This window comes from Atractosteus spatula, chromosome 13 (assembly GCF_055471065.1).
Source record: "Atractosteus spatula isolate fAtrSpa1 chromosome 13, fAtrSpa1.hap1, whole genome shotgun sequence".
Lineage (NCBI taxonomy): Eukaryota > Metazoa > Chordata > Actinopteri > Semionotiformes > Lepisosteidae > Atractosteus > Atractosteus spatula.
In genome coordinates this window covers 24,465,054-24,488,114 of record NC_142718.1, presented here as the reverse complement: position 1 = coordinate 24,488,114, position 23,061 = coordinate 24,465,054, and the positions used below count along the sequence as shown (strand labels likewise).

Genomic DNA, 23,061 nt, shown 5'->3' with positions numbered 1-23,061 from the left:
AGTATAACAAAGTGGGTTTTTCAATATCCTCACAGTTCAGGAACCTATTTCCTGTGAATAAGAAGGACTGGTGCTCTTAAGGAGGTTTACAGTAGTTTAATTCAGCTAAACTTGAGTTTGGATTGTCATGCCATGTTGTGGGATTAGAATGTAAACATGCTTTTTGGAATACTTTGAGGCAACATTAACCTTTTGTTTAGAGGGTGCTCAGATAGGCTGGCTTTCAGTGGTGTATTTCATGTTAAACACAATGATATACCGTACGTATATTCTTATAGCATGTCAACAACAGCATTTCATATACATTTGCAAAGAGCATCAAATTTGAATGGAAATACAGTTTAAGTTTGAAAATAATACAGAAACAGAAATTCAGGACTGAAAAAAATCGTAAGTGATGACTTTTCACGGAGTAGTCTTTTTCAGATTTTGATTGAAGCAGTCTAAAGGTGTAAAGAGGATCTTAAGGTTTAAGTCCACAAGACGTTTTTAAATCTCTATAGAACGCTGTTTTTTAAATGACCAATTTGTCACATTGCATCCAACTCTAATTGCAATTTCTTCTAAGGCAGTGCTTAATGTTATTATTATTACAAATGGATTCAGTTATTAAAAAATAGAGTAAAAAGAGGTGAATATCACTTTTTGTTGCTTCAATATCTTGTCTTTTTTTAACTCTTTAAGTATTATTTTGTTTTAGCTGACAACATAGTGGGACCCTACATTTTATTTTTTATTTTCAATCCACACACAGCACCTTCTGTGAGTTATTCTTTCATAGAGGCAGCTCACTCTTATGCTTTCTCTTGGGCTTTCATTGTTAATGAAGATGGGGCTATCTGGACAACAATCCAGTTATGGCTTATTATAGTTATTTACACTTCAGTAAAATAAAATGTTATATTTTTTTTCATATTGATGTTCTGGTGGTCATTTTAGAAACCGGTTTAGACCACAGGAAAAAAAATCTTTTGTCAATTTCCTGATAATATTATATATTAAAAAAGCAGTGTAAGAAACATTTTCAAATGTATTTAATTTTTTAAAGGATATTTGATTATTTTAAGTATATATTTGTTGAGTAGCAATATATTGCCACAGAGCTGGAATTAAGAATTTAATTGTTTAAACAAGCAGGATTTAATGTTTATTTGTTTATTTTTCAAGAGTTTAGATTATTACTTTTCTTCTTCAGTGGTACATAGTGATTTTATTGATCTCTACCCCCTGCTATAGCAGAGTGTGTTGTGGTTGATATGATATGAAAACCCAGTTTTTGTTATTCTGGGTTAAGGTTTGCAAAACTTTCATATTTGGACATTGAGCAAGAGCTATTATTACTTGAACATTTACAGAGTAATGAAACATCAGTCTTGCGTTTCTCATGAGTATTAGCTTTTCCACAAATCAAAATATCATATCAATATTTAGTATTTTAGTTAATATATGAAAACAAGCTTCTAACTCCTGAACCCTCCAGTATACCATACTTCTCATTCTTCAGTTAAAGATATAGCACATCATTTGTGTCTCATAATGGCATGCAGAGAATTCCTTATTCATATGTTTATGAGGTTTGGTTTGGTTTCAGAATAGAACTGAGGGAGGTTAAGTCAAAGTGCTTGAAAGTCAGAGTGGGGAATTGCATTAGCATGTAAGCTACAAAGTAACAGGTAGAAGTTAATTCCATTCAGGAAAGCAAAAATAACAAAGAAAAACCCAGCATCTGGCATATGGAGACTTATTCAGTTATGACATACCAGCAAGGAATTAATGCTCTAGATGTTGTTAACAAAAAAGTGGCTTTCAGAGGGTACTTCTATTGCTCATTGCTCATTTTGTATATGCGCTTACAATAGTATGGCAATAAGCCTAATTAAATTAGTATAATAACAAAGCATGGATTTAAACGTTACGTTTCCCTTTGCAGCCCACACATGATGCAGCTCCCCATCTAAACTTTATTTTATATAGTGCCTTTAAAAGCTATGATCTAAAAGTGTTTAATGAGTCATAAAAAATACCTAAATTAAAATTTAAAAACTAAGAAAACTAAAGTGGGCACAGAAAATAAAATAATTGCAAGGAAAAGTTAATTGACTAAATTAAAGAGTTTTCAGGCAAAACATAAAAGTAATGAATATGCCTGAGTCCTGAATATCATTTGGGTTGGTTTTCCAGAGATATGGGGCATATATAGAGAAATGGTGGAAATCCAACCAAAATCAGCCTGAACAAAGGTTGCTTTGGAAGGAACAAAACAGGTAACATATGGGGTAGATACTGGAAGAAGAGCCTTCAACATGAAATATACTGTAGTTGATTGACCTGGAATAAGTGCAAATACTCCTCAAGTGAGAAATCCTAGGGTAATTTTTTACCTGGGCTTTGCATTTGAAGCTCATGTTGTGAAGAGTTGTTTTCAGCTTTGAAACAGTACAGGTATTTGGATATATTTCTGCACATATCCCCAGACTGAAAACAGTCAGTCAGTGACAGAAAAGCTAATACATTCTTATTTGGTTCTTTATGTATTTTGTATCAGTGAAATGTTAACCCCCTATACACCAACATGTCATTTACACCTTTCAGACTCTGTCCTTCTTTCATTACCCAATGCAAGCCTGAACACTGGGAGACCATGCTTTCTGTTCTGTTGCTCAGGATTGTTATCTCCCAGCCCATATCAAATCTTGCAAATAAGTCAGTTTCAAATCCTGTTTTAAAACTCACTTTCATACTCTCGCCTTTAATTATGTTTAATTAACTGCTTTATTTTGGGTACACTTGTCTCTAGTGCAAAGAACAAGACTTTATCTAGTGATTGATTTGCCATTTTAACTTTTTTGGGGCTTGTGTGTTCAGAGCAGTGATTTTTGTCACTGTATTTGTCAGGTTTAACATGCGTATTACCAGAAGAATGTCTGAAACCTCTCTTGGAGGATGCATGTTTATAGCATTGAAGGTAAAGTTCTTTTACACAGATTGTGCCCTTCATTATTGATAGTAAAACATATTGTGTTCATAATATAACAGTTACCTTTAGAAATCTAATACTTAAAGCCAAAGTTTGTTTTCAAGGGAAAATCAATAAATATCACCAGTCTTGTTATTTATTAAGACTCTGGCTCACATTGCCCAAAAACACCGCTAACTCTGCAACCTACAGAAAGATAACTTTTTACTGAAAACATATTTAAACAGAGTTCTCTTGTTGGTAGTAGTGCAAGTATAAACATATTCTAAGTTGGCATGTTTGCCTGAGGCACTTTAGGTCACTTTGCTAGTGCTGCTTTGAGGATTTCCTCATTCTAGGGATGGGCAGTGTTAAAAGAGAAATGTGACAGCCTTATTATATAAATGTTAACTTTAGCAATAATATAGAGAAATTGTTATTGGTAATTATGTACTATGCATTGTTAATAACCTTAAGTTATTTAAAGTTGAAGGTTAAAACCTTTCAGAAAATACATTACAGGCAGTGCTCACTTTTTTTCTAGATCAGGATTTTAAATGTTGATTTATGTGATTATTCACTTAAGGAAATACTTTTGCTGTACAGCAGTCTAGACTATGCACTGAAGCTATAACTTGAGATATTGATGTAAACTCAGCATATTATTTGGCTTATTTTAATTCCAGTTATATTAAATACTGATATATTCTGCTTTTTTTCCATAAGTTCACATGCTCATTGTAGAAAAATAATATTCTTTGAAATGGTTAACAATGCAATCAGCTAGCCATTGTGTCACTCAATAGTACTGAGGGAATGCAAAAGCATAGTGTATGTGGGAACATGCATTATATTCTGTGGGACTATTTTAACAATAAGAATAAGAACATTTTTATAATCTTTATCACATTTTTCTAAAGCACTTTATGACACATTTAAAGTGTATATCACAATAAGATGAAAAACAATATTATAAATTTATATAAGAAAACAAGTCTAACACAGGAGCTAAAACATTCACATAAAGCCTTTCTAATAATTTTAATATAAAATATAAGTAATATTTTATTATAGATTAGATTTAAAAGAAAAGCTGTCCTTGATTTCTTTTCAGGTAGTTTTTTAAGGGCATACCAATAACAGAACCATACAAATTCCTTAAAAAACTCAAAAGTGTTTTATGGGTCCTGACCACGTTGCATGACCACTGCAATATTGAAGCATTTTAAGTGTGGATTTTATAGACTTCTGTGAGTAGAGCATTACAATAATTTATCTGTAAAAAAAATCATGAGCCAGTTTTTCTGTTACAAAGACAGGATAAGACACAGCCCAGCAGTATTCCTAAAATGGCAAAATGATACTATCAATTATATGGGTGGTGGTTTTCAGGCTGCAGCTTGTACACTGTACAAGCAATTAATGGAATTTAAACAATAAAACACCCTCAAGTCAGGTAATACTGAACAGGTCGTGTTTTGTTTTCACTTTCCATGAACAATTTGGTTTGGGGTTTTATCTTAAAAGACAAATATTTATGTCACAAAATAAAACAGACACAAAGTAATAATTAGCAATATGAAAATACACTTTTTTCCATAAGTTTACATGGTTACTGTATATACATTTAATGTACCCATAATCCATAAAAAACATTACCTACTCTTATCATCTTACCTACTCCTTTCGGTCTATGGTCCAGTCACCAAAGTAATTTGCTTCAGGTTATGAGTCTAAAGTTAGCAATCAAACCTTAATCCATTGGTTGGATCAGTGACATAATGCATGGTAATGAGAATTTAATTTGGAGGCGACAACTTAAATTGTGGGGCAAACGATAATCTAAGTCAAGTGAATGAGGACTCTCTTTAAGAGGAAGAATTTTTAATGTTAGATTTTGCTTTTCACTATTTTCTTTTCCAGAACAAAATGATTCACAAACCATGTATATTGCTGACTTTTGTTGCCTTGAAAAACGATGCACATGCAGCGATTTTTTTTATGTCGAGTTCCTCAGTTAGTCAACGACACACTGTACGTGAGAAATGCCATACAGCAGGGCAACTTTTAAGATCAGGGCTAACCTTGCCATCCCATACTGTATGTACAGTTGCCTGGGTTGTATTAAGAGCCAGAGAGTATGCAGCTACTGTATGTCATTACATGCATTCCAAATCCTTAACCAGGATTGAGAATCATCCCAAATTCGTCATTTTGAAATGAAATTCAAGCACAATACTGTAAACTTACAAATAATTGCATGTTTGTATACAATTGTTTTTATTGAACATAGATTCTATATTAGCTTGTTGTTGCTGTGTAGCGGGATGGGAATAATTATGCTGTAATTTTTGTTGCTGTATTATATGATCCTTAGTTTGAACTAATGACCTGACTTTGTCCTGAAATACCCTTTCCTGTGTTAAAGTATAGAAGATGTTATTTCTGTAGTTCAGTTTTTTCAAAATGCTAAAGCTTGTTGAAATAGCTTACTCCTCCAACTACTTTTGCCTCTCTCTGTGTAATAAAGATAGAACCATTATCACCATCACAATAAAAATTTCACGTAATTCCTTTTTAGTTCCTTTTCTCTTGTGTCATATGTTGCTCATAAACAGGGAAAATGTGATTTTGTTTTGACTTGTTTCAAAATGATGCTTGTAAGATTTTGTCAGAAAAAGATAAAATAATTTCTGGCTTTTTTGAATTTTTGAAAGTATGGAATATTTTTTCATAAACATATCATTCACAGAAATATTTGTTTTGAAAATGAATATTTTAGGGCACAGTAATACATATTTGTGTATGTTTTTGTATATATAATTTGTATTTTTGTACATGTTTATGTTATTTCATAATTTGAAAACTTTAAAAGGACATTACTGTATAATTTTTGGTACTTTCTCCAACATATTTTCAGAAGAAGGAGAACATTCATTAATGGGGCTTACTAGTGGATTCAAAGGATGTTACTTAATGTAAGGGAAGTATTTATATTAGTGGTTTCAATGGTTTCAGTTTGCAACACAGCAGTAAACATCATGCTTACAAGCAACATTGATTTATATACTTCTAAAAACACCTTGTCATTCACGCATTGTGCTCTTGTGAATCTACAAGGGAGTGAACAGCATGGCTGTACAGTTGTCAGTGTGCACTAGAGAACAGCAGTGATCTCTAATTTGTTCAAGCATGCAACAGAAACACTATGGGTCTCTCCTGTGTGAGATATTTACAATATAACCATCCTGTGGTAGGGTCACATTCTGGGACTCCTGGGGACAAATCCTTGCTTGCTTCATAGAACATTAGAAACACAAACACAACCACAACAAACAGTGACTTGTCAGAGAGCCACCTGAAAGGTCTTTATAAAAAACAGACTGCATATGGTGGTAGATTGCAGAAAGGCATTTGTGACTATGTGTGACTATTGAATTTTGAACACAATTCCTTTTCTTCCCTACAGTTACCCCATTCATTTTTTTCCCTCTTTGGACCCCTTGATGAACAAAGATTTGTTATGAATTATTAGGTCCAGGAGGCTATATAACTGGAGATCACACAGCAGCCAGAGGGCTTCTATTGGGAGTGGATGGAGAAGCTTTTAAATTTAAATGTTGCCAACAAGGGAATTATTAAGACATGAAATGGACTAATAAACAATACAGTACCTGATAACTTGCTTTATATAAAATGTCTTTTTAAGACCTTGTTCAGATACCAAAAATAGAAATGACCAAAATGTGCTATTGTGTTTAGGAAGAAATATAAAGATTTAATGGTATATTTTTCAAAGTACTGCACATAAAAGTACAAGTGTGAGACAGGTATACACAAGTTAAAACTACATTTAATTTCATTAATAAATAATGAGTTTAATAAATAAAATTAAAGGTAAAGTATAAAAGTGAGATTTAAGACGAGGTTTGAAAGTGCAGACTAGCCTGCCAGATCTGAAAAATCTGCAAGATCTAATAAATGAACTGAAAGCATGGTCTCACAGTGTTCAGAGCCTTATATTAGGAACTGAAAGAAGGCCAGCGTCTTAAGAATGCAAATATATTTGGAAACCATACCATTCAAGCCCTCAAAGGTGAGAAGCAATATTCTGAATCTTATTTTTAAATCCAAAGGGAGCATTGGAGACTGTTTCTGGACTGCAGCATTTTAAAAAAAAGTTTTAAGAATAATTGAAGAACTTAAAACTGTGGAAACATAAGCAGTCGCCAAGCCAAACCATTATAATACAGTTATTGATTATTATAATTACAAAACAAAAATATGGATTAGTTTTTCTGCATCAGTCTGGGTACTGTATAAATATTTCCAGTGTTATGAAGATGGGGGGAAAAAAACTCCTCACAACTCACACTGAAGCAAACATGAGCTTCAGATGCAAGGCGCAGGTTAAAAATGACCCTAAGATTCCTCACCTGTGTATTAGCACTGATTCCAGGACAGTCGGTAACCAAACCTATGTTGGCACATTTACTTATCTATTCCGCACAGTTTAATTTATCAACATATCTTTGATCCTGTCAGAGAGTTATAATTTAAGAAGACTTGTGCACTCATTTTTGTAACATCATCTAAGTTTGTCAAGGCATTTTTCAGTGCTTGAATAATGTCAGGTTTTATGCAAATGTAACTTTGGGTTTCTACAGTGTAGAAATGAATGCTGATCTATAAAGAATTTGATTTAAATGTAGCATATAAATACTAAAAACTGCAACAAGAGCGACAAAAACAATGACCAAATTAGATAAAATTGTTTTTGACCACATAAGATTTAAACCATAATAAAGCAGTTAAACTGTTCCATTTGAACTAACAATCCTCTGTAATCCCTTCAGGAAGATAATATGATCTACAGTGTCAAGGGAGCACTAAGGTGTAGCAGGACATAAAAAAAGCTTGTTAGTAACCCTCACAGAAGCTGTTTCTGTACATTACTCTGATCTCAAATTCTTCTTTTTAACAGAGGGGTTTAAGGGTATAGGGAGCAATCCCACATCATAATGCATGATAATACAACAGAAAACTACAAAATGTGAACACATCAAGACAGTGGGATAGGATCAAGGGAACGTGGTGGGTTTCGTTACAGTAATCATTTCCGATGATCTGCTTCTATGGAGAGACTGCATAAAGTGCTGCAAATAGAGATGCACTAAACCTGAAAATACATGCGTTATTCTCATAAGATAAATCAAAAGATACAGTCTGAGTCCAGATTTTTATCAATTTTGGTAATACTTCAAGAAAATGATCATGTTGAACTATTGTCTTTTCTACAGTCATGCTATTAAAAGGATTTAAGAAATTGTCAATTGTGGGGAAAAAAGGGTTCTAAGATCACTCTTTCCTCCTTCATTTAGCTTCTCAGAAAAAGGTTGGTCTCAGTCTGACCTTAGATGATATTTTAGTCTGTATGTGTGAATTAATAAAAGTAAAATATTCTATTTACTGTTATAAACAAGGTGGGAACAGTATCTTCTGACAAAGTGTCTTCATCTTGTAGCTGGATCTCATCAGATTTCAAAATCTAAGCAAGGTTGTAACTTGTCAATACTGTGATAGTACAGTAGGTCTCTATTATCTAAAGATAATAATAATTATGTGATGGCAGTCATAGTGCTGTCAGTGGGGAGGAGAGCAGACTAATGAAGCCAATTCATAGATGGGGATTATAAGGAGGCCATGATTAGTAAGGGCCAGTGGGAAATTTGTGACTTTGAATGACCACAGGGAGTCAGGACCTCGGTTTTATGTCTCATCCGAAGGATGTCCCCATCACTATACCAGGGTATTAAGGCCTGAATTGACCACAGGGTGAGCACCCCCTGCTGGCTCCACGAACACCTCTTTCAGCAGCAACCTTGGTTTTTCCTAGGAGGTCTTCCATCCAGGTATTGACCAGGCTCGCACCTGCTTAGCTTCAGTGGGCTGCCAGCTGTGTGTTGCAGGGCGCTCCTTGCTGGGCGGGCTGCCGGCTATCCGAGTCCAACTGGAGTTCCACGACGCAAGGGCATCGTTGCATTTAGGCAGCATTCTGACTTAGAGGCGTTCAGTCATAATCACACAGTTGTTAGCTTTGCACCATGGGCTCCTCTGCCAAGCACACGCACCAGATGTTTAAAATGTCTAAAGATGGTTCAATATGGACCTTCAGATGAGAAAAAAACACTTGGTCATTAAAAATCATATGGCACTCTTTGAAAGAGTAGGGGTATTAACATAGTAGATGAATTCAATAGGTGAAACAGTTTTTGAGTTCTTCATTTAATCTACCGTGTGGCGAGGCTGCTGGCTACCCGGGTTCATCACCAAAGTGAGTACTGGTTTTCAGTGTTGGAAAAAGTGGATTCCCTCCACTTATGTTAAGTGTTTTTGGAATGAAAAGCACTATATAAGTACAATTATTTATTATAAATGGAAAGTGAAAAGCTTACTTTTAAGTTCAAGATAATGTAATGAAAGCAACCATAATGCATTTAGAGGTAATTTGGAGAACCATATTGCATCTCGGTATAACTTTAATAAAGTTTACGGCCACACCAATTTGAAAAGTGCCACTGCTGAGTTCACCAAGGCAGACAGAAGGTTTTTGAAGGTTATGTGTAAGTAAACACAGGTCCCCTAAGATCAAAGCTTAAACAGTTTAAATAGTTGTACAGTATATTACCATAATTTCTTGATACCCACCATCTGAAAAAGAAGGGCCAATACAATCCCTGTTCATAGAGGAACGATAAAGCTGATTGATGTAAATGTAAATACGTATGGAACATTTGCACACATTGTTTTAGTTATTAAGCATTGTTTAAGATGGTTTTATTGCTTGATCAGAACTACAGTATTGTAATTATGAGAACTATCCTGAAGAAATTTCAGCTGCTGAAAATACCGGTGTTGCATTAGAAATATACAGACTTGATCTACGTCTGATTATGATGATGTGTTATGACTATGCCACCAAAAACTTTTGTAGAAAGGAAAGTGGTGGCCTTTCCTTTCAAAGATGCTTAATTCACTTTCTGAAATGTATGATTCATTTTGTATAAATATTGCATTTGTGTAATATTATTTTCAATGAGTAAGTGTTTTGTTGTTGTGCTTGCCAGTAAATGGATAAAACAGTTTTTTCTTTCTTAAGTCACATGTTTTCTGAGCCATTTGTAACAAAGCCTGCCTCACTGTGTTAACAGCTACTGTATGCAGACAGGAACAAACTGTTGATTCCAATTCCACCCAAAAATGTGCCCTTTCACCAAAAGTGTGCCCTGTGTCATTTACTGTCAGGATAATCTTCACTATCCAATCTGATATGTTAAATTCTGAAAGGATTGCACCATTTTAATGTTCTGGAAAATATAATAGCAAAGGCAGACACCATTTGCTTTGTTTTTTAATTCTTCTCATTCTTGTGTGCACTGATAGTGGTGAATATGAAATGTTTACTTGCTTTAAATCTTCCCCTTTGTTTTTTCTACAAAATGTAAGTTATGTTTGGAAGCTGAGGTTACAGTTCAAACCTAAATTGTCTAGACTCATTACTCCATCTGGTTTTGAGCATACATTCTAAGCTTTGTGAATAAATATGTAGCAAATGCAGGAAATGAACTGCCACCTTCACCTAACTGATACCTTGAAAACAATTCAGTGATCAGGAGACTTAGGATTCCGGTGTCTGCTATATGAGGAAGACAGCAGCACCTGCACCAGATGGAGAAAAGGAAAGAGAGTATCCCATGACCAACTGTGAGTTTTGTAGTAAGCTCAGCAACCAGCTACCTGGTTGTTAATAGGGAAATGCAGAGAAGAAATTTAATTAGAAGGTCAAAGAAGAGTTTATTTTTGGGTTTCAGTGTTGTGTGATTTTTTCCCTAATACTGTAAATAAAATAGCACAGTTTCTTTTAGCCTTGCATTTTGTGCCTGTTTTCCCTGAGACCAGCCTATTTTAAGATACTGTTATGACACGCCGCTCCCAGGTGTGCAACAGCTAATTAATATTAAGCTTGTAATCACAGTGACATTTTTTAAATTATTGCTCTTTTAGAACTCCATGATTAGAAATCAGTTATTTAATAAAACTGATATTTTAGAATTACAGAAAAGGCTCAGAACAATGCTGATAAAATGCTTTGTTTTGAGCTTTTTTTCTAAAAATTGGTGTTGAAGCATGACTCCAGCTTCAGCTACAGCTTAAAAATAAAAGGAAAATGCAGGTATCAGAGGTGACATTTTATACATAAAATATTTACATAAATTTACTTTATTACAAGAAACCACAGGTCTCTCTTGTACAAAACAGGTAGTATCTCACATTACTGCCACTGAGTGCTGTGTTGCACAACAATGTATCTGTCAAAGTAGTTTAAGGAATAAATGAATGTCATTGGTGTGTATTATGCCTGTGCATACAGTGTATTCTCACTTATCATGTGTAGTTGGTTGTTGATGAACAATTGGCGATTCCATGTTGGGTGGGTGTGTTACTAGTTACATGTCTACTAGTCTCTTATCTTATGTCTTTAATGACTTTTATATCAGTCAGTGTGATTCAGACTCAATGTCAGCTATTTACATTCTGTCAGTGTACTTTGTAGTTGTGGCATTAAAACACTTAATTGCCAACTTAGGACCCTATAAATTGATTTCATACAGTGATGTGAAAAAGTTAAATATTTCATTTATTTCATGAACAAAGTTATCCATCACCAGCTGCCACTGTGTGAAAAAGTAATTGCCGACTTTTTAAATCAACCTAGTTGATTAAGCCAGCCCTGCTTAATATAAACCTCACCTATCATCGTACTCCGTTGTGCTCCTGAGCAAGGCCCTTAACCCCAACTGCACCAGGGGCTCTCTCCCTGTCTGTGTGTCTGTGTGTCTCATGGAGAGCAAGCTGGGGTATGCGAAAAAGATAATTCCTAATGCAAGAAATTGTAAAGGGTTAATAAATTGATGATATTATTATTATTATTATTATTATTTTGACCCTTACCATCAGAGTCAAGTTGCCAGCAAAAGAGTCAACAAGCACATTATGCCACAATCAAAGGAAATTCCTGAAGTGATCGGAAAAAAAGTTGTTGATATCTATCAGTTTGGAAAGGGTTACAAAGCAATTTCTAAGGCTCTGGGACTCCACCGAACCACAGTGAGAGACATAATGTCCAAATAGAAAACACTTGGAACAGTAGTGAATCTTACCAGGAGTGGTCGGCCTGCCAAAATTTCTCCAGGACGCAGAGTAAAATTTATCCAGGAAGTCACAAAAGATCCTAAAAAAACATCCAACTTGCCTCAGCTAAGGTCAGTGTCAGTGTACATGACTCCACAGTCAGAAACAGACTGGGCAAAAATGGGCTTCATACGAAAGTAGCAAGACGGAAACTACTGCTAACCAAGAAGAACATAAATGCTTGTCTCTCATTTGCCAAGTAGCACCCCAAGCCTTTTGGGCGAATGTTCTGTCAACAGATGAGTCAAAAGTGGGACTTTTTGGATGACATGGGTTCCATTATGTACAGGTACAACACGCCATATTTTATCGTATATGTATAGTTCACATGAAGATAAAGGCAAAACACAGCAAAAAGTATTTTACATTCAACTTTTATGTTCCTTATAATACTACATAAAGTTACACTGAATACTGTAAATAATTTAAATAAGAACACCTAATACTGTATAGAGTACAATTACTTTAACTCTGTCACCTCTGTGACAGCTTAATTTATCTAGCAACATAGCCTGTTTGTACTTCTCACCGTTTTTCTGAGTTGGGGCATAGAAAACATAAAAATCACAAAATCATCTCAAACATATACAGCTATGAAACAATACAGTAAAATGTCTAAAATGATTTGTATGTAATACAAATATACATATTTATGCTATGTATTCAATTTTTAGGCTGCAGTTTAGTCCTCTGGATCTTTTTATGTCCACGGTCATAGAAAGTCAATGGCATAAAAGCAGGGAGATGCAAAGCAGAGGTCCCCTGTAATTCACTAGGCAACTGTTTAAACAGTTGATTCATCCACCCTATAGACCACACTTACCCCAATCCGGTCTATAGTGACAATTGTTTGTTCTTGCATCTGAAGTGTACCACACAGTGCAAATGGTTTCAAGAGCACAGTTCCTTAAAGTGTAGTATTGTTTGCCATTGCCATTGAGTGGCTGAAGGTCTTATCAGGGCATTGCAAGTTGCAAATGAGGACAAATTGAGTGATTCTGTTGAGAAGAAGGTTGAGATCACTGAGGAAGACAATTACCTTTATTAAGAAACTTTTGAACGTTTCTTGAAGCTGTAGAAGATTTATATTCATTTTAGAATTTTAATTTGTTCTTCATTTGATGAGCAGCATAAGCTAATGGAGAGCATGAACAAGCTTTTTTCCCCTGTCTTCCTCAGGTCCTTGTCTTGACTTGATCAAAGCTCATCAGTTTTCAACCCCCATTTATGTAAAACTGTAATCTCCTGACCTTTAAATGTTGGAGACAATTTGTGGGCAAATTAGTGCTGTGAGAGGTACCAAAGGGTTTAACTTTAATACCAGGGGAGTTAAAAAGGCACTGCATAAATGGCATGCTGAAAAAAACTATAAAGTATTTTTTGAAGGACAGAATTAAATTATACAGTATGCACAAGAAATAATTAAAGATAATGATTTTTTGGCTCAATTGTAGTATCAGGGGCATTTGCAAAAGGTTTCTCTCTAGCTTGTGATCTTTTTCATGTTAAATGCCATTACTTGTTTTTTTTTTCTTTAATATAATTTGTCTCTTACCATTCTGTCATATTAACAGACTAACTTTATTATTTTAATGGAAGAAAATAATGTGCTAAAGATAGAAATCCATTGACCCATTTTTGTGCTTTCAGACATTCCCTGAAATCCTTCTGCCTTCCTATAAAAAATTAAGGATGCGCAGAACAGGGACTTCAAGATTTTTTTCTTATTTCCTTTTTCAAACACTGGCTTTAAGTAGCGTGGACGTGTATGTAGGACTACACGCTTAACTTTCTTCCGCTAGCTTCCGCTAGCAGCCATATCACCCTGCAACTCGCAACTGGCAACCCACTGAAGCTAAGCAGGTGTGAGCCTGGTCAGTACCTGGATGGGAGACCTCCTGGGAAAATCTAAGGTTGCTGCTGGAAGAGGTGTCAGTGGGACATGCAGGGGGCGCTCACCCTGTGGTCCACGTGGGTCCTAATGCTCAGTATATTGATGGATGAGACGTAAAACCGAGGTCCCGACTCTCTGTGGTCATTAAAAATCCCAGGGTGTTTCTCGTAAAGAGTAGGGGTGTAACCCTGGCGTCCTGGCCAAATTTCCCATTGGCCCTTACCAATCATGGCCTCCTAATAATCCCCATCTATGAATTGGCTTCATTATTCTGCTCTCCTCCCCACTGATAGCTGATGTGTGGTGAGCGTTCTGGCGCACTATGGCTGCCGTCGCATCATCCAGGTGGATGCTGCACATTGGCGGTGATGGAGGGGAGTCCCCATTACCTGTAAAGCGCTTTGAGTGGAGTGTCCAGAAAAGTGCTATATAAGTGTAAACAATTGTTATTATAATTATTATTTTAGGCTTGCTTTGCTGGATTTACCTTCAATAAATGCAGTAAATTGCAGGTCACCCTCCCTGGAGGCTATAAAGACCCTTTCTTTCATATTAGAAGTTGACCAGGAGCATTCTGTTAATTTGTCAACCAAGGTTCTGTTATATGGCTGAGGAAGGAGCAAAGAATATGATGAAAAGATCTAAATAGCCACCTGAGAATAGTGGAATCACTTAGGACTTTAAGCAGCTGAGAAATGCACATGAAAGGGAGGGGTATTGGAGATAATATTATAAGCCTTCCTGTGGTGCAAGATCTTTATATAGAAACTAAAAGAGCTTCTTTGCTGTCTCCTTTAGAGCCTCTGCAAATGAAAATCAAAACCTTGATCACTAGGAAAAGTAAATTGTTTTTGTTAGTGTTTGCAAATATAAATATGTTGGCTGTTTTTTGCTTAAGTCTAGCGGCTACCTGTCATTTTCATCCATAATTGTTACGATTTTACAGATTGTGGGGTTTATACATTCTTCAAGAAACACATTAGATTTCTGTGTTTTTCTTGGGGAAGTTCAATAGATTAAATGAGAATGCAAGAAATGTAGTTGCTGACTGGTCAGTCAAGTTGTCAAATGGCAACGCCTCTTGATTTGGACTCCACCTCATTAAACAGGTGTAAAAATATTTTTTTTTTTACATTTGTCAGAAATTGGGTACGTTTGCTTTGTGTTTAATAGCTTAACTGTGTAGTTTAACAGTCTGTTTCATAAAACTGCAGAAGGTTTAGTAAAGACTTTTCTTGTCCTCAGCAATGATTCTCACCATTCCTTTGTCACAGAAAATCATACATTTAAGATTTATTAAGAGTTTAGCCTCTTTTCTTATAACACAACAGATTGTGATGTATTTGTCATGTGTGATTCATGTTTACTGTACGTCATCTGAAACATAAAGCAGAATTTTGCCAATAAAAAGCAACAGCTGTATAATGCCTGATAGCTGCAATATACATCTGCTCCCCACTGTTATAATTAATGTTGAAATGAGTTTCTGGTGTAGACATACGATTGTGAACAAGAAAATCCTCTAATTACTGAAGTTGTTTTGATGTTAAATTGGCTTGAAGGGTGTTTAGTTCCATGCCAGTTGAGAAAAATGTCCAGGAAAAGCATTGGGATGCTCTATCGTTGCAGCTGCTGGAAATACACAGCAGTCACATCTTGTTGGAAGGTGTGCAGAATATTTTTAATAAAGGCTGTCAGAAAGTCTGGTATAGATGTCTGCCTAATATCAAAATCAAATTGAATGGGCATTAAAATAAAAAAAGGTTTTAAAAACTTAAGAACAATATGAAAACAAGCTTTGGTGAGGCTTTTAAATTCTTAAGATTTAGATGGAAAATATCTGTATGGAGCTGAAGATGTAAAAACTTTATGGACATTTTGTCTGTTTATATTACTTGGGATTATAGCTTGCATCTGGCAACAAGAGATTATGGAGAGTCACAGTGTCAGCAGGATTAAGGAGAGATATGAACACATGGCTTAGTTACAAAGGATCTCTAATATTAAAACTATAGCACGCTTTCCTTGTTTCACTGATATTCACAAAGATTTAAGTTATAAAATATTTATCTTTACTGGTAGAGTAAAAAACCCTTTGTTTACTGTTAAATGTAATTCTTAGACTTTTTTATATTCAAGATATAGAACATGAGATTCAGAGTTATTGTTTTTAATTAAATATTTTAAAATTAAACTAGTGTTTGGTTAATAGTAATTTCAATTCAAAGCTGGACATTTAATAGCATTTTTCCTTGTACTTTTAAAATGCATAAACTCTATGAATACTAATTAGTCTTGTGCCGGTAGTGACAGGAACACCATACTGTAGTAGGTGCCATCTTTTGAATTAGACATTAAACCATGGTCTTGACTATTTGGTCATCAGAGATTCTTTGGCACGTTTTGAAAGAGTTAGGGTTGTCATGGCTAGATTCCATGCTGGGCTTGTACAATCTGTCTCACCTAAAGTCCTCAATTCATGAAGCAGTTTCTCGCTTTTCTACCAGATCTGCTGCACATACTGTAATACTGGACTGGTAGCACACAGTGGCTGCCGCATGTCACCCAGGTCTTTCTGTACTTCACTAAGTGGAAAAGGTAGATTTGGGCTCCTTTGAGATTAAAACTAATGGGTAAATGCAAGAGAAGTAACATGAATTATTTCTGGGTAGGTTGATAGTGTGTCTACTATCAACAGAAATAACTGTAATTATTTCTGTTGATAGTAGTTAGTTGGAAGACATTTAATATTGTTTATATAATTTGGACTTTAATTTGTTTCCTAATTGTTTTTAGTTGCAGGGTTCAATATATTGTTATGTCCACATCATAAATTTTCTTTTACTGAAAATTTACAGAAATCCCTTTTTTACTGAAACTTCCTTTATAAATTCCTCTAATATTTACACTTGTAATATGTACACTTTGTATATTTGTGAAAACCTGGTGCATGTGTTTTGAAAATAATACAATTTTTAATACAAGGTGATCAGGTGTGAAGAACAATCTGCAATATTTACATCTATAGGGAGCTGTGATTGACCATGTTACTTGATACTTGCCTCTGCTGTTTGTGCAGCTTACATAATACACATGGGTATGTAGCATATGAATTAAATTCATTATGAGGGCAACAGATGGGCATAGGAGGTCTGCTGGCAGCATTTTCCTGTCTCTACAAGTTCCAGTGAAAATTTCAGTTGCTGAGTTACCTAGGTAGAGCTGGCATCTTAGTTGTGAGGTTCACAGATTGGAGACTTTCACAGTGGGGAAGCTTATAGTCTGCTTGAGTCACCTGACTGCTGTTACTCATAGCTTTAGAGGAAGTGAAGTACCAGTATTATACTGGAAAACACACACAAACAAGTTGATATTCATACTTAACTGTGGATTGCATAAGGGCATTTAGATTCTGATGTATACAGTGTGCAGTGTAATAAATCTTTTAAGAATGAGCCCACACCAACCAAAAAGGAAATCGCCTGAAAACTATATAGCATCACTTATGAGGGAGTTATGGGTTATTCTTTGATCATACTGTTTTGTTTTGTTTTTTCATTGCCAAAGATTCCATTGGGTCAGATAAAGAGCTCTTTTATTAATCAATATTCAACTATTTGGTGGGGCTGCAGTTAAGTGTGTGGTTTTAACATCTCCGACACTGCTTTATTCATAGGAAATTAGTATGTTCTGGTATGCTGCTTGTCATTACACTTCAATATTCCTCCTTTACTTTCTTGGAAAATTAGTAGAAAAACTAAATAAACTGTTGCTGTCAGCAGTGCCAAATCCATTCAGAGCTGCCTCCCAGAACTTTGCTTCTGTGGTTTGGAAACTGGAAATAAAGGCTGTAGGAAGTATGACTTTATAACACTTGTTAGACTTCATGTGCGTTTGTGCCAGTTTTTATTTTTTGAACATAATTCTAATTCTATTTATTTTCAAGGTATGAAGCGACCTTTGAGTCCAAATCACGCCCTTGAAAATGGCAGAATGAACATCCCTTTTACAAACTGCATGGACCTCAAAGAACCGCACAATGGTCACATGGATGCGCAGATTAACCAGGAGAAGAAGAAATTGCTTTTCTCACTGTGTGAAGTTTGTAACATTCAGCTGAACTCTGCAGCCCAAGCCCAGGTGCATTACAATGGGAAATCTCACCTGAAACGGGTTAAACAGCTTAATAACGGGACTCTTCCTCCTGCCACAATCCCAAGCTCATCAGCCACCAGCAGTAGTACAGGTAGGCAGAAATGATTGCATTATTTCCACTACTAAACTGTAATGACAGCTGAAACTACTTGATTAGAATGATCTTATTTGTTACTGCCTGTTGAAAATGTCTCTTTAAAATGTGCTTAATTTAACCACCTAAAAAAAAACAGAAGCAGCAATCTACTAAATTTTACACTCCATACCAACTTTCAACCTCGATCAGTTTTCTTGATTAATAATTAATAATTAATAATTAGAACTACTGCTTTTTTATGTACAATATCAAATACTTATAAATAAATGGAAATGATAATGTTGTTCCTTTATTTTTTAAAAGAGTGGTAGAAGCTATTTTTTCCCTAGGACCTTCATCTGTTTTGTGAAGAAAACATTGGAGACTTTTTGGTGCTAGCACAAACCAAGAGTTGTTAAGCCACATTTTAAAAATTATGAACAACACTGCAAGAAGTTATACCAATATACCAACAAATTCAAGAAAAATATGGTGTTCTTTCTAGAACTTTTCATGCTTTGCATTCTAAAAAAAGTTAACAGTATCAGTGTAAGGTTAAATTGCAGTTGGAAACATCTTTAAGTCTTCCAAGGCCTGCAGATAATTATATAATATATATATAATTATATATAAAAAACAATTGTATTTGTATATTTCAGTGCACAGCTTTCACTTCAAAATGACACTCTGTAACTCTGACAGCTGTTGTCCCTGTAGTGTTGCTGGTAAGAGCTCACATGCACCTGTCATCCAATAAGACTTCCCTGCAAACTACAAACAGAAGCTTCAATGAAATGTTTTCATTCTATTAGAATGAAAGAACATTTAGAGTGAAAGAGAGCTTGAGGGTTGGAATTCAAATGAAACAGGGTTTCATGCTGTAACTATGTTGTGATGTGATATTGGTCATAAAGCAGAGTCAGAAATGTAAAGGGAAGGTTTATGCTTTTTCAATGCTGTTGCCGTTGAGAACCTCCCTGCTGTCAGTTCCTAAATTTAGTGTGAGGTAAGATTAAAGTGGTCTATAGAGATACAACATATTCACTTCTACAGTACATTGTTCAAAATTAAACTGCAATATCTGTCATTAAACTCCAGGCTGTTTTAGAAGTATGTTTTAATGAGGGCTAGATTATTTGTTCTGTATTGTAGATAAAGTAAGCACTTGTAAAGGTATATTTTGTCAATTTTGTTTTTATACCTGCTTTAATGTCTTTATTTTAAAGAATTCTGAAGTAAACCTGTAGACGTAATGAAAAGTTGCACGAACAGCTGTTGCTGAGGATATCTAAGGATAATGTATTTCACCCTGCCCGTCTAATAATGTTTTAGGACTGCATTCATACAGAATTAGAATGTATAATCCAGCTTTGGCTCTTCAGCCTGAATGAAGAACTGTGATTGGTCTAGCTTGGTGCTAGCTGACTGTATATGCAATCTTGGGACTTTATCACACATTAGAAATCTTTATGCAGTGTCAACACACCTTCATAGAATTTTGAGTTATAATCCTGTTCTTTTGTAATCTGCTTCTCAAAACCTATTTCGTTGGTCCCATCATTGTTGTGAAGATATTTTAAGTAATGTAGAAAAAGAAAACAAATTAATTCTTTCATTGACCTGAATTACAGATACAGAAAAGCCAGGTTTTCTGTAATATATGAATATACAATATTTTAAAACGTATTTACGTACAACGCAGTAAACAATGGGAAAAGTCCAAAAACATTTTTTAACAATTAGAAATTATAAATACATTTGTAAGTAATCTGCACAAGAACCCGAGAGAAAATTAATTTTAGATGCTGGCAGTGATAAACTAGTGAACTGCCGCTAATTCAGGTCACAAGCACAGATTACACTTTTTCCATTGCACTTTAAAAAGTCAAGAAAGTCGCTACCCTTCTTCTGTTTAGGTGTACCATAATTCTAGGTATTGAGTTTGAAGTTTTCTGTCATGAAAATTAAGTTATAGAGAAGAGTCAAGTCTTAAGCTAAATACATACATTCTTGGAATTCTGTGACAGAGAGAGGAGGGTTCAATTTCCCTTTTGAATTCTGTGACACAAAGGATTCAATTACCATTTTCATGCCGTTATTGGTATTTTTTTTATGAGCTTCCTATTATAGTCATCTTGGTCTGTGTTGTACTATATAATTTATGCAAATGCTAAATTGAATCATTTTAGATTTTGCTTACAGATGTACAATTCCTGTTCTGCCATTACAAGGCCCATTGCTTATTTCTGCACTTTTGATGTTATGTTAAACACTGGATTCTTGTGATGATTTCTTAGAAAGATCATGTAAAAGGATGTGATGAATATATTTATATACGTTGCATTAATAAATCCCTTGTTCAGTGTTTAGTGTTTATGCAATAAGAACAGGAATAAAGATGTCACTAGATGGCAGTATAAACATTTTGTATTTGAAAACTACAAAATAAACGTTGCTGACAATCTTAAACATGTACTGTGGTAAGGTTTTATTAACAAGTGTATTTTATCCCAAGAAACAGTCAATTCTAAAATAAAAAAATCAATAACTTTAATTTATGTTAATTTCACTGTTTTTTCCATAGTAATTGAGGTGATACATGGTTAAACTAATAAAACTGATCGAAAATATATTTTTTTTATTTTTTTGTGCAGAAAAGGATTTCAAATTAAAAACACCAATACTATACAGACAAGGCAGCTGATCAGAAATGTGTGTACTGATAAAAGATGTAGTCACAATTAGTCAGGATTCTCTGATGTGCTAAACAGTTTGCTTTGTGGCAAATGTTAGCCTAAATGACTTAAGTTCTGCCAGACAGTTAAAAGATTTTCTTATGAATATAGACATGGAAAATGTCTAAAAATGAAGGAGGGGCTGAGAATCTGATGTTATTTCATTAAGAACACTGCACTGTTACTGCTAAAGATAAAGAACATAAGTCATTTATTTAATGCTAATTTCTATATTTACTACTTCAATGATTTAATCAGTCCAGGGAACTTTCAGTTTTGTATGAACAGCCTAAAATCTTTTAATTCAATTGAACAATTCATGAACGTAGTGAAATGATGTAGTGCTTCAGGTGAGATATAAAAGATACAGGTTCTCGCCAAGTAGTTGCTGTACCTGTATTACAGACAGTATTATGTCAGATGCCTTATATTTAAATGCTACTGCAAAAGGAACTTTTAAAATGTTTTTGTCATTTATTTTTGATGATCACTGTCAAACTTTAACAGTTTTTATTATTACTATAACATCCATAAGAACCAATCGGGATTAAATTGTGCAAGTGTTTTGAATGAAAGAACATTATTTTATGGTTGCAGATTTAGAATGAGTATTATATTGGTGTTATGATTAGTTAAAGTTAGAATTTAATTTCCTTTAAGCTAGTGTTGTGTTACATTTGCAGTCCTATTAGGCCATATACTTTATGTACATATATTTATAGTTATAATTTGCATATGTAGTAGCATTTGCCCAACATCAGATAGGTGAATGAATGCATAATTGTTTACTGAATAAGCAAGACACTCATTTATTTCTATCTTAGTCTCCCTATTTAATTCATAGGAGGTGAAATATATTTTTCATAATTATTTTAAACATTTTTTTAATACTGTGCAGTCACTGATAAGGTAGTACAAGAAACTAGTTTCTAACAACATGAAGTTATGTAGGGAAACAGATTTAATGCTTTTCTGCATGTTGCTTGTAGGCCTTAATTCTGTGTAGTACAAACATGTAATTTGATTTGTCAAGGAATGCCTTAATGAGATTGCTGGAGAGCTATGTCTTCTTTTCTAAATGTACAAAAAAGAAGGTGGAGTTGGTAGGAATCATTTGTAATGTAAATGCTTCTGAAAGACTGAGTTTTATGTGATAGAGGTGTGGGTTAACAAGGAACCTGGAACTGTGTTAATGCCATTGAGTGTGTGGGGAATGTTTTGTTTTCAAAGAGTAACTGATTTATAATGAGGGGAAAAAGTAGGTCTTTTACAAAGGCAATATAGTTTTCAATTTTGATTATTCCATTGAGTCTAGCAGAATTTCTGTTTGCAGGTTTAACTTTAAAGTGAGGTTATGAACATTGTTTTTTTATTACTATGGAAAACAATAAAAACAGTATTGAAAGCTTTTTGTTTTTTATGTGTTGTTTATTGAAGATGTTGATGTATTTTCCTTTCTAATTCCATAGCTCCATTTTTAGCTCTGTATTGTACCATGAAAACAAAAACCGTTGCATGTGGTGTTGTTAATATTACTGTATATACCCAACAAAAGGGAAAAAAAGAGGACTTTGCATTTATCCTCTAAGTAAAACTTTGGCAGGGTAGATGCTCTTTCATTAAGCAGCTTAGGGTTGGCAGAAGCTGCCTCCATTTTCTCTCTCACTCACTGTTAGGCACTGGATGTACCCATCACACACTCAATAGCTTCCAAGGCGCCTGCTGATGTGGCTTTGACTCTGCAGTAGATTAGCTTAATTTATCCCAGTCCTGGGCTTTGCCAAGCCCTACTAATGTACTGTAGGTCTCTTCTCTAAACTTGCAATGCCTGTTTGTCAATCCCTGCGATTTACCGTCACTGAACTCTGCATGAGACTGTACAAAAAACTTTGAAGAGTCTTGATTAAATATGCATGACATAATGCTTCTTAGTACTAGTTTGTAACATGAAATATGCTTGTAGTCTGAAGGGAGAATCTTTTTTCCAATGTTG

The 23,061-nt window shown here is 34.7% G+C and overlaps 1 long non-coding RNA gene across 1 annotated transcript in view; it reads left to right on the top strand.

Moving 5' to 3' along the window:
- LOC148821927 (uncharacterized) overlaps nt 1-19,936 on the top strand; it is a 37,270-nt gene extending 17,334 nt beyond the window's left edge. The window contains exon 3 of the long non-coding RNA XR_016093930.1: nt 18,049-19,936. This is a non-coding gene — a long non-coding RNA (uncharacterized LOC148821927). The remainder of the gene's footprint in view (nt 1-18,048) is intronic.
- Nucleotides 19,937-23,061: the final 3,125 nt, after the last annotated feature.